Source organism: Agelaius phoeniceus, chromosome 8 (genome assembly GCF_051311805.1).
Source record: "Agelaius phoeniceus isolate bAgePho1 chromosome 8, bAgePho1.hap1, whole genome shotgun sequence".
In the NCBI taxonomy this organism is placed as follows: domain Eukaryota; kingdom Metazoa; phylum Chordata; class Aves; order Passeriformes; family Icteridae; genus Agelaius; species Agelaius phoeniceus.
This window is the reverse complement of record NC_135272.1, coordinates 34,824,915-34,835,441: the sequence shown is the minus strand read 5'-3', so window position 1 is coordinate 34,835,441 and position 10,527 is coordinate 34,824,915. Positions and strand designations below refer to the sequence as shown.

At 41.4% G+C, this 10,527-nt stretch overlaps 1 protein-coding gene across 5 annotated transcripts in view; it reads right to left on the bottom strand.

Moving 5' to 3' along the window:
* Positions 1-8,996: 8,996 nt before the first annotated feature.
* Positions 8,997-10,527, bottom strand: part of FGGY (FGGY carbohydrate kinase domain containing) — a 290,561-nt gene continuing 289,030 nt past the window's right edge. For all 5 annotated transcript variants that reach the window (XM_077182576.1, XM_077182579.1, XM_077182575.1 and 2 more), the window contains 2 exons: positions 9,857-9,969; positions 8,997-9,491 (listed from right to left, as the gene is read on the bottom strand). The gene's annotated coding sequence lies outside the window, so the exon portion shown is untranslated. The remainder of the gene's footprint in view (positions 9,492-9,856; positions 9,970-10,527) is intronic.

The window sequence follows — 10,527 nt, the reverse complement described above, 5'->3', positions numbered from 1 at the left end:
GCAGGTCGGGTAATCTGGGATTGTGTCAGCAGGGATCCGCTCACCCCTGTGCTCCCGGCTGCTGCATCCAGGTCAGACAGGCTCCAGGTGGCTGAGAGCTCACCCAGACACAGCAGTGTCAGCACTGCCGGGGCTTGGCTGTGCCTACAGAGAAATCAAATCAGCTCCACACAGAAATCTGCCCAGTTTTTACACCTGGTGAGTCACAGCTAAGCGGGGGCACGTCGGAAGCTCCCCAGCCCTGGGCAGCTGTGCCTGGAGCTCAGCCGTGGGGCAGAAGGGGAACAAAGGGATCTCTGTGCCTTATGTGGAGTAAGGTGGGCTGGGTTTATTTTGTAAGCCTGGTTGGAGATTTCTTCATGAGCTGCAGTTTATATGAATGTCTGTCAGTACATTCTGGGTTTGTGCCAATCAAGGATTATGACCTATATTAACATCCCAGAAACAGGGGAGGCCAGCCAGGCTGGAGCTCAGTCTCCTGATGTCTGATATCCACCACCCTTACTACATTTTAAAATCGGGTTAAATTACTTCTCTCCACAGGAACTTATTTAAAATGTGTTCACTCCTCTTGACAGTGCATCCCTTCCCATCTTGACAAAGCACCTGACAATCTCTCAGTGAGGGCTGTCTTAACTTTCTTAACAGAACAGAAGAATGGCATTTGCTACAATAAAATAATTGCTATTCATAAAAATAAATTCCTGTTCCTAGGGTGTTTTTTTATTATTTTCAATGGGACTTGTATCATATCCAGGAATATGAACAATACTCAGTTCAGACATAACTTGGTAGCTGGCTGACAAAAGCCCCATATCCAGACACTTGAATTTTCCCATACTTTGTATGGCACATATGCATCTCACTGGTAGTTTAAAAATACTGTTGGAAAATCCTAATTACAGTACTGCATCTAAAAGGGATTTTCCAAGCTCCTGGGAACAAAGATGTCAGAATGTAAAAACACTGAACACTGACCCTTGGTGGTTAGTCATGTACTTGCACATTTCTTGCCTTTAGAAAACAAGATAAAAAAATCTACCTCCCCTTTCCAATAAAATTTACCATCTATCTCAGTTGATTTGATTTCTGGAAGTCTGCACTTCCTGAGCATCTTGCAAAAGCTTTAGGAGCATCCAGTAATCCCCATAGTGTTCTGTAGCACTGAGGCACGTCTGAGATGTTGTAGATGCAGAAACCAGAATCAATGCCCAATATATGTGCAATGAATTATTGCACAATACAAACTCCTCTGATACCTGCTGGGCCACACATTCCTTCACACCCTGTCACAATCCCTGGCACCTCCCTGCCCCTTTTGAGTCAAGCTGTGTGTTGGAAGTTATTCTGCTTTCATGAAGAAAGCAGTGTCTATCTGTTTATTCTCCAAATGTGGCCAATTTACAAGTTACTAAATGGAGGTTATTCAGCACAAGTGAACATCTAAAAATCATAAAATAGGAATGAAAAAGCCACTGCTCTGGACTGGAGTTGTTTGTGCCTTTCTTGTCTCTACAGGTTTTGTTTCCCCATTGCTTTTCCCTGCAGATGCTCAGTGGTACTTTCCAGGTCAGTCATGCCCTGAGGGAAAAGGGAGCAATGTCAGGATGAATGTAAAATTTTTCACTCTGTTACTGAAGTATCTGTTTTATGAAATACTCTGAAATATTTTCCCTGGCTGCTATAGGAGATGAAAGTCATTAAAATCTATTTATTATCAAAATAGTAGGAATTCTGGATATTTTGCATGTTCTGAAAATCAATAACTTGTCCGAGAGTATCTTCATTAAAGGAGTCTCATATTCAGGCTTTTCTGAAGGGTGGCAATATTTTCACATGGAATAAGCATCTTTCAAGTATTTTCACATTAGATGGAAATACATTCATCACTTGAGGCCCTTCTTGGAAGTCATTCAACTATGAGAACATTTGCTTTAAATAAAAGAGTGTTTAAGCCAGTGGGATTCCTGAAATTCCTGAGCCATTTATGCTCTTCTTTACACTTTTCTTAGCACATCTTAACTCAGTGAACATTTCCTTATCCCCACAGATTTAATGCTGGTAAGAAACAGTCATCTCATTAAAACACTCAAGGCTTGGGGTGGCATTTCTAGTCTTTTATAATTAATTTTGTTTTGACTGGATTAATTTCTGGGCTCCTTGCTTGCAGACTCCCAGACAGAGTTATCTTAGCCCACGTGGTAGAGTGTGTATATACAGAGTACAAATGCATGCACACCTTTCACACAGAATAATAATATTGCTTACTACAGGAGCTTCAGAAAAAAATAACTGCTTTTCCAAATAGCAGTTAAGGTTTATCAGATGCCAGTGAGGAGGTATTGATAAACTGAAATAGAAAATATGAAACCAAAATCTGTGATATCACATCAAATTCCATAAAAAACTATACTGGAGACAAAGCAGGTGTGAGGTAGCAAACTACTGACCTACATTTATGAAAGAGACTGTGACCAGATCTTGTAATTGCACCTTTAGGCTTCATCCAGCAAGACAGAAACGGTAACATCCTTAAGGAATGATCTGCCTCAACTATTTCAGGGGAAAATCTCAGAATTGGCAACATTTAAGAACAGTGACTTGAACAGAATAAAATATTTACACCTCTACAGTATCATTTCTGCTCAGCAAAGCCCCAGTTTGGCACTGCACCCTTCCCTCCCCCGTTCTCACTGCCTCAGTTGTTTCCCTAACATTTGTTCATCTCCCATCTATGCTTTTTTATTTCTGCCTTTTCATTTACTTTCTCACTGATATCTGCATTTCTATTTTAGTACCCTTATCTCTTTTTTGTGAACAAGGTCACAAGTGAGAGTGGGCTTTGGCAATTCCAACATTACCCGGCTGACGTTAATTGACATCATGGAACTGTTGGCAGTGTCATGGCAGCAGCCCCTCTGCAAATGCACATGTATTAAATGTCTCAGATACAATTTCAGTTTGTGCAGGACAAAAAATGCAGCTCTGGCATATGAACTGTGGCAGAGACCTGCTGGTCACGAACACAGTGACTCTTTGAGATCCTGTTCCCACAGGTATGCTGAAAAGGTGACTCCTAAGGCACCAGTTTGGAACGTGGGTTTGTGTCCCAGTTTTGTGCCATACAGATTCTGATCCTGAGAGTATCCTCACACTTTATATTGTGCACCAAATACTTCCAGTACTCACCAGAGTCAGGCATTAATCCACAGGTAAGATCAGGAACGTGTTTTTTTCAAGATCAGGGAAATCACAAACTCAATTTCCAAGAAGTAAACCCTTTGATTCTGTGCCAGGGTACTGATATGTATTGCTAGGGAAATGAATTCTGGTAATATCTCTAATCTCTCTAGAGAAAATAATTTTCAGAACCCTATGTTCCATTATACCAATTATATACCATTATCTTATTATTCAGAAACATTACTACCAGCACAGAAGATTCACCAAATAAAATGTTAGTAACTTGATCATTATTTTTAGATGGAAAATTAATAGCTAAGTTATTAAAGAATATTCCTTTTTCAACATCTGAAAGTTAGTGTGAAAAGCACTAAAAGGCATACTTTTAAATGGAGTATTGAAAAAGTTTTCTTTAGTGGAAGAGGAGTTGGTGTTCAGAAATAGAAGCACTGCGTGAAAATGTCACAGCCACCAGTTGCTGTTGTGTAACAGAACAGTGTCTCAAACCCAACCACAGGTGACAGAGTAGGAGAACTACAGGTGTGTGAAGTGTGAGTTGTCCTGATACTGCAACATTTATGTATTAAATAAGTTATTTTGTACCTACCTGCCAAAACTGAGTTCAGATTTCCCACCATTTCTATATCAATGTCATTTTTCTTGGTTTTATTTGAAAATAGACTTCAGTTTGCCTCAGAATTTTGAACACATTTGCTTTCATGTTTGAAGGTTCTCTTGCTATGGCATATTCCAAAGAGGGAAAGCCCACTCCCACAGCAGGGGTCAAGCCTCTCTTGGACAGACTGCCAGTAAGGTTGCAATTATAATTTTGGTTACTGCATTTTGCACTTGAATCATTTTTTAAGATAAAGGCTAATCTTGTCTGTCCCTTCTGTTTGCATGTAGAGGTTTCTCCCTTGCTTTCGTGCTGCTCTCCAACAGCTGCTCTGTTTTGCTCAGGCACAGGAACCAGGGGCACACTGGTTCTGAGCTGAGCTCGGTGAAGCCTCCTACATATCCAGCAACCCCCACTCTCACATTCCAGGATGGAATTCAGTCACAGATGGGACTCACTGGGGGTGTGTCATGCAAAAGCCCATCTCAGTCAAAACCCCCTCAGTTTGTGTCAAAGGCCATCACGCAGGCCCTGCTCCAGAACAGTGCCAGAAGTGTTTCACACCTTCACGCCTCTCAGCCCCATCTTTGTACCTCACAGGCTCCCTTTTTGGTTAGGTAGGCTTTTGTGGAGTACATCAAGAGACTGGATGTGTAAAATTGGGAATTAATAATGCAGCAATGCCAGTGGTTGGCATGTCCAGACCTGTTGGCTTTGATGGGACTATTCAACTGTGCAAACTAAAATAGGCACGGCAGTGTTTGCCAGCTCAAACTTCAGAGCCAAAACAAGGAGCTCATTAAGAGCAAACACTGGTCCTGGCACTGCAGTTGTGCTTTACAGACCCAACCAAAGATCAAGCACCAAAAAAGCCCAACCTACGTTTTAGACAAAATGGATACAGGATTCCAACTTTCAGGCAGGTAGTGGGACCAAAATGTCAGCAAGGCAACAGCAATGGCTGGCCTGGGGCAATCATGGATTGACTGATTTAATGTACACAGAAGTCTGGATTTTCCTGTGTTCATTATCTTCCTCAAAATATTCTGCAGCTATGTGAAAGGAACCTTGCTGTTACTTAACAGCCTTTCTTTGGTCAAATTCAATGAGTTAGGCCAAATAAAATCTTGGTTTCCCCATTGAAGCCTGTGTACTTCAATGGGGAAGTGAGAGAAGATTCCCTGCTGTCCTGCACCCAGCTGTACCTGGGGGTGGGGGAAGTGCTTTCAACAACACAACTGAGCAGTAATAGCTTAGAGTGACATAAAAAATGAACCCCAAATCCTGTTTCTTCAAACAGGGCAGAATTAAGTCTGCAGATTCCAAGACAAGTGTGTCTGTGGTAAGTGACTGCAGTGAGCCACAGCACATAGTCCCTGGCAAGCAGAAGGAAATCTGGGCTCTTTCTACCTTTAAAAATAATATCTTTTGCTAATATTTAGTTAGAAGGGGCTTCACCTCTGTTAGTACTAACCCAATGCTTGAGTAGTCTAGCTAAAACAGACTGACCTAATGTGTTCAAACCATTTTCCAGAGTGTCAACAATCCTGTCTAAAAACCACAGGACTGACATCTCTGCTAGCAGCCTTTATGAACTTTACACCTTGTGCAGAGAACCTGGGAAAAGGCTGGAGAGAAGGAGCTGTGCTTGGAGATCTGGGGAGTCCATTGGGGTGAAGCACTGAACATCCTGGAGAGGGTGTCACTGCCTATTCCACGTTCTCTGGACAACCAAACTGCTCCAGCTTCTGCATCTGCCAGTCTGGCACCTTTAATAAGTAATTAAATCACACTGCGGACGTGAATACGCTCTTGGATAAATAATAAATGACAGCTCTCACACTGGCACGCGAGCACACAGGCATACCCAGGGCAGGAAATCACACACAGCATTTCATTTGTTGCTAATTTATCTGTAACAAAGTGAGGAAGATACCCTGGGGACTGGTGACTAACAAGGAGCATTGTTTATGCTACAAATCCCATCCGGTTATTAGGCTTTGAAAAGTGCTTTGTTTAGCTTATCAGTGCTTCAGCAGGAATGCCAGGGGCAGTATTTCTGTTCTAAGTGTATTTCTATTCCAATATTACTGACATATAAGAGGTTATGTGTTACCTGAGGGCTGAATATTTGGCTTGTGCTTCAGTGCCTTGTTGAATCAGGATCAGGATGGTGAACACTGCACAAAACCAAGCTCTGAACACATTTCCTTATCAATTTTACAGCATTTAATTGAAGAACACCTTTACATAAATCAAACCTTTCTCAAGGACCACAAGAACAGGGCAAAGAATAGATACCCTATGGCATATAAATGCTCATCATTAAAAATTACCTCAACATGTTAGACCTTCTGCTTAAATTCTGCACTTCACTTAGGATGTGGACAAATTTGTATTACACAACCAAAGGCTGCTGTTATGCAATTCTGAAGTATCACAAGTGTCTGGCAAGTTTTAGAGACGTTTCACAACAGCACTGATAAGCTGCTACTCTGTCAGGTGATCAAAATACCTACAGTGTGCCCTTGATTCAAGTTAATGTTTAAAAATAGGAATGCAAGTTTTTTATTGGGCTCAGGTACCTTTTCAATGATGTTAAATGTCTTTTAGGGAGAAGATTTAGAAAGGGAGGGCATTAATTTCAGATGGAAAAAAACTACAATTCATTTCATAATTTATAAAACCTGAGAGTCCCTTGCCAACTAAATTAATAATAGGCAAATAAAGGAAACTAAATTGGGCAATTAAATTATTAATTGGCAAATAAGGCATAATTTGCCATGCAGAATGATTCCACACCAACAATGTCACTGACTCTGCTCCTCTCAAACATTTTTGCACAGAGGAATGGCAAACTCAACCTCATGTCGGTTTCCTGGACCACTGTAAGAAGTGTTCATTAGACTGATTAGGAATAAATAATTGAAGTATTTATTTAGATGTTTTATCATTAGATTACTTTTGGAAAATCCACATGAATCAATTCTTCCTTCTAAAATGTCCTGGTTTTAATTTGCTTATGGTTAGTTTAGATCTGGATTGCCAAACCATGAGCTGTCCAGAGTAGCCTCCCTTGTCATCTGAACTGGCCTTGTAACTGAGATGGGGAGCAGCTGCTCCCTTGCCAGAGCAAAGTGCCACTGTCACCCCTACAACTTCAAACTTCAGAGCAGGGGCTGCTTTACTGAACAATGCCACGTGCTCATGGAAAAACCAATAAATATTTGTGAGTGCTCGACCTGCAGAGGGCTTTTAAACTTTAATACCTCTCCTCAAAGATGCTGATGAGAACGGACTCGCCACTGATGCTTTAGAGCTAAATTTCCTTGTGGTAAAAGTGGAAGATGTTCTGAGCTGAGCTGTGTCACAGAGATAAAGGTTTATACCCAGGAGCTTCTGGCTTCATAGCCAACAAACAGATCAGTGCTTCACGCCTTCCTTCTGTGGGCAAGAATTAAAAATGTATCAAATCTGGTGGCTGGGGTTTAGCACAATGGGCTTGGATTTGCAGAGTTCTACTAGAATTGTTTTCTGAAATGCACAGCTTTCATTTTTAGCCAAAAGATGTGTCCAGATCTGAAAAGCTCCTTTTTCTCAAAAATCTGACTGTCACAGTTTGAAAGCCTGGTCCCTGGTGAGCTACCTACATGAAGAATTCCTTTGCAAATCTGACCTGTGGAAATGTGACCTCAGTGAACACCTGTGCTGTGGAGCGAGAAAGGAACAGAAACATAAGGATCTGATTCCTGAAAAACTTAAAGGCTTTCTCTGGATCTTTGAATTCTAAGTCTTTTTTTCAGAATAATTTGTTTCTGAATTTGGAGTTTAGTTTTGGTTGGGCTATTTTCCTTTCATTTCCTCAAAATGAATTAAATTGACTTCTACTGGACTAAGCATTTTATCCTTCAATTCTGGCTGAGGATTCCCAACAACATATGGGTTAGAACCACCAAAGACATTCAGATCCAAATATAAGACTGTGAAATAGTCATTCCTAAGGGCACTTGCAAAGTTTCCAGCCTAAAATGTTAGGAGCAATGAAAATTTTAATAGTGCTGTTTGAAATAACACATAGATTTACTGCATGAGAGGAAGGTCCCTAAAAATTTGTCATTTTAGGCAAAGTCACATTAAATATTTTATTTTGTTAGGACTGTTTAGTGCCATCAAAACCTCAAAGCCTCATGACACAAACACTGACTGCCATAATCAATCTCTAATTCAATCACAGTTCAAATGTTCAGAGGCCAGCTCAGGATTTTGGAAGGGGTAAATTAGTTCTGGCAGCCCTACAGCAATCTCAGATATCATCTGTCTTCTCCTTCTATCAGATCCAGCTGGGCAGGCCCCTCATAACCATTGATGCTGGTTAGAGCCAACTCCAGCATCATTGGGAGTGCTTGGACTCAATAAATCAGAAATTTGGTTATGTGCAGATAATCTATTAAAAATAAATGACAGACCTGGCATGTTTTTCCCAGCTGATCGACTCAGGACAAGACTAAACCATTGATGTCTTAGCTGAAGGTGACCCTGAGTTCCTTTTTCCACCCAAATGCTCCATTAATGCAATTGGAGGAAAGAATGTCCATACCAGGTGAAACCAGACCCACCTTGCCTTGGGACCTGCTGGACTCAGGAATTCCATGGCATCCATAACCAAGTCCATAGCTTTACTGTGTATGTAAGGAACTGCCTGCTTTTGCTCCCTCTGGATCTGTCACCCCCAGTCATCCTGCAAGAGCTCATTGAGTTTACCACCTTGCTTCACTCAATCACTGAGAGATCACAAGGAAATTAAAAATGTGTCACAATGCTGGATTTGAATGATGATTGAATGATTTTTATTCTTCCTCCACACACACGTATTATTCACACAGTGCAGGATCATTGCCTGGATCTTTGCTGTAATTCCTAGTCCTAATCAAATGCTCTGGGAGCTGAGCTGGAGCATTTGCAGGGTCTCAACAGGCCCTTGCACTCAAGCTGACAAGCTTCCAGCCCCTCTGCCTGGTGCCTGAGCTCAGCAGCCAGAACTGGTATCATCAGCAACAGTAAATATTCCATTTTCCTGTTTTCTGAGCAGCACAAACTCTCTTTCTGCAGACTTGCTCATGAGTCATCTGGAAATAAACCATAATCACTTGTCCCCTAGGAGTCATATATAAGTTAATTACTGTACAAGACAAGCTAATACAAAATACACAAGAGATTCCAACTTGTTGAGGTTGCAAAGGGCAAGGGAGCCTTTCAGAATTTCCATTGGTTACAGTCTGGGAATGCTGGGCTTCCCTTGACTCCGTATCTATCACATAACCAGAAACACATTTTGTTCTCTTTGTTGTAGGAGACAAAGCTAAAGAAATGTGGGTGTTATCCCTGTGCACAAATAGAGTAGATACCTAATGAGCCTCTGTGTGTGCAGTGTTTATAAACATCACTGCTCTGGGATGCAGCTGACAGAAGCCATCACTGCTTGTCCAGCTGAGAGGATGTTCAGGATCTGCAAATGCCCCCCAGCCCTGCACAGGAAGTCAGAATGGAATGGGATGTGCCAGATGAATTTCAGGTGCCACTGTGTGAAATAAAATCTGCTTGCCTGGAGTTTGATGTCCTGGACTTGGATCTGGCCGTGGTGTCTTACTCCTACCCCGCCATCCTTTGCTGGGATATTCTGTGGTTGCTATCTCTGCACAGAATAGGAGAGAATCTTATCAGTGCAGGAAAAGGAAAATCTGAAAACAATTTAAAGGCCTTTGGCATCTGACATTTTTCTGTTGAGGATGGAAACAAATACATTTATAACTTCATAGTAAAGAAAGATTTTTTTCCAGTAGTTATAGAAACACTATTGTTAAGGCTGGAAAAGCCCTTGAAAATCATTGAATCAAAGTCATGGCACATTATTTTAAAACTTCCAGTTGCTCTTATTTACAGATTCTCATTACAGGAGGAAAGAATGGTATGAATGGTGCTGATTTAAAATTACTCATTTGGTGAACTCATAGTTTTAGACCTGGCTCTGGCAAGAGACCTGGTTTCCTGAACACTCACCTGGATTCTTTTTGCCATTCAGTTTATGGTACAGAGAGAATCCCATTCTGGCATCCCAGGAAGGCAGAGAACACACCAGACTTTATTTCAGTACATTTAAGTGACAGACACAACTGCAGAGGAGGAGGGAAACAGTGACAATTAGTTCTGTGTGATATCTACGCTGAGTTTCTGTGACTTTCTGCTAATCACTGTAAATTATTATTAATGAACTGAATATGTCAATCAAATTACTAATTTTGTGAAGACTCTGCACTACATCTCTCCCAGGAACCACAGCAACTCCAGCTGCCCCACCTGTCTCCAGTGAGCCCCTCTCCCAGCAGAAACCAGCTGTGGGCATTTATTCTGTGGGAAGTGTTCTGGACTGACAGTGCAGGCAGTGCTTACACAGGCTACTAAACAAGGCATTCTTCTGGCAGCAATCTCAAGGCCTGTGTAAGGACCAAGCCCTTCTCCCTGAATTAATGTAGGTTCCCTCACTAGAAGCAGGAGAAATCCCACTTTTATATTCCCTGAAAAATCAGTAACTGTATTTTTATTTGCTCATTGCTTTCACATCTACAAGGTGCCGCTTTTGAAATGCTCATCAAGTCTTAGGCAGCCAAAAAGTAACAGATGATCTCAGAGGATACTGTTAAATTACAATACAAACTTGTGGAATGGGTAAA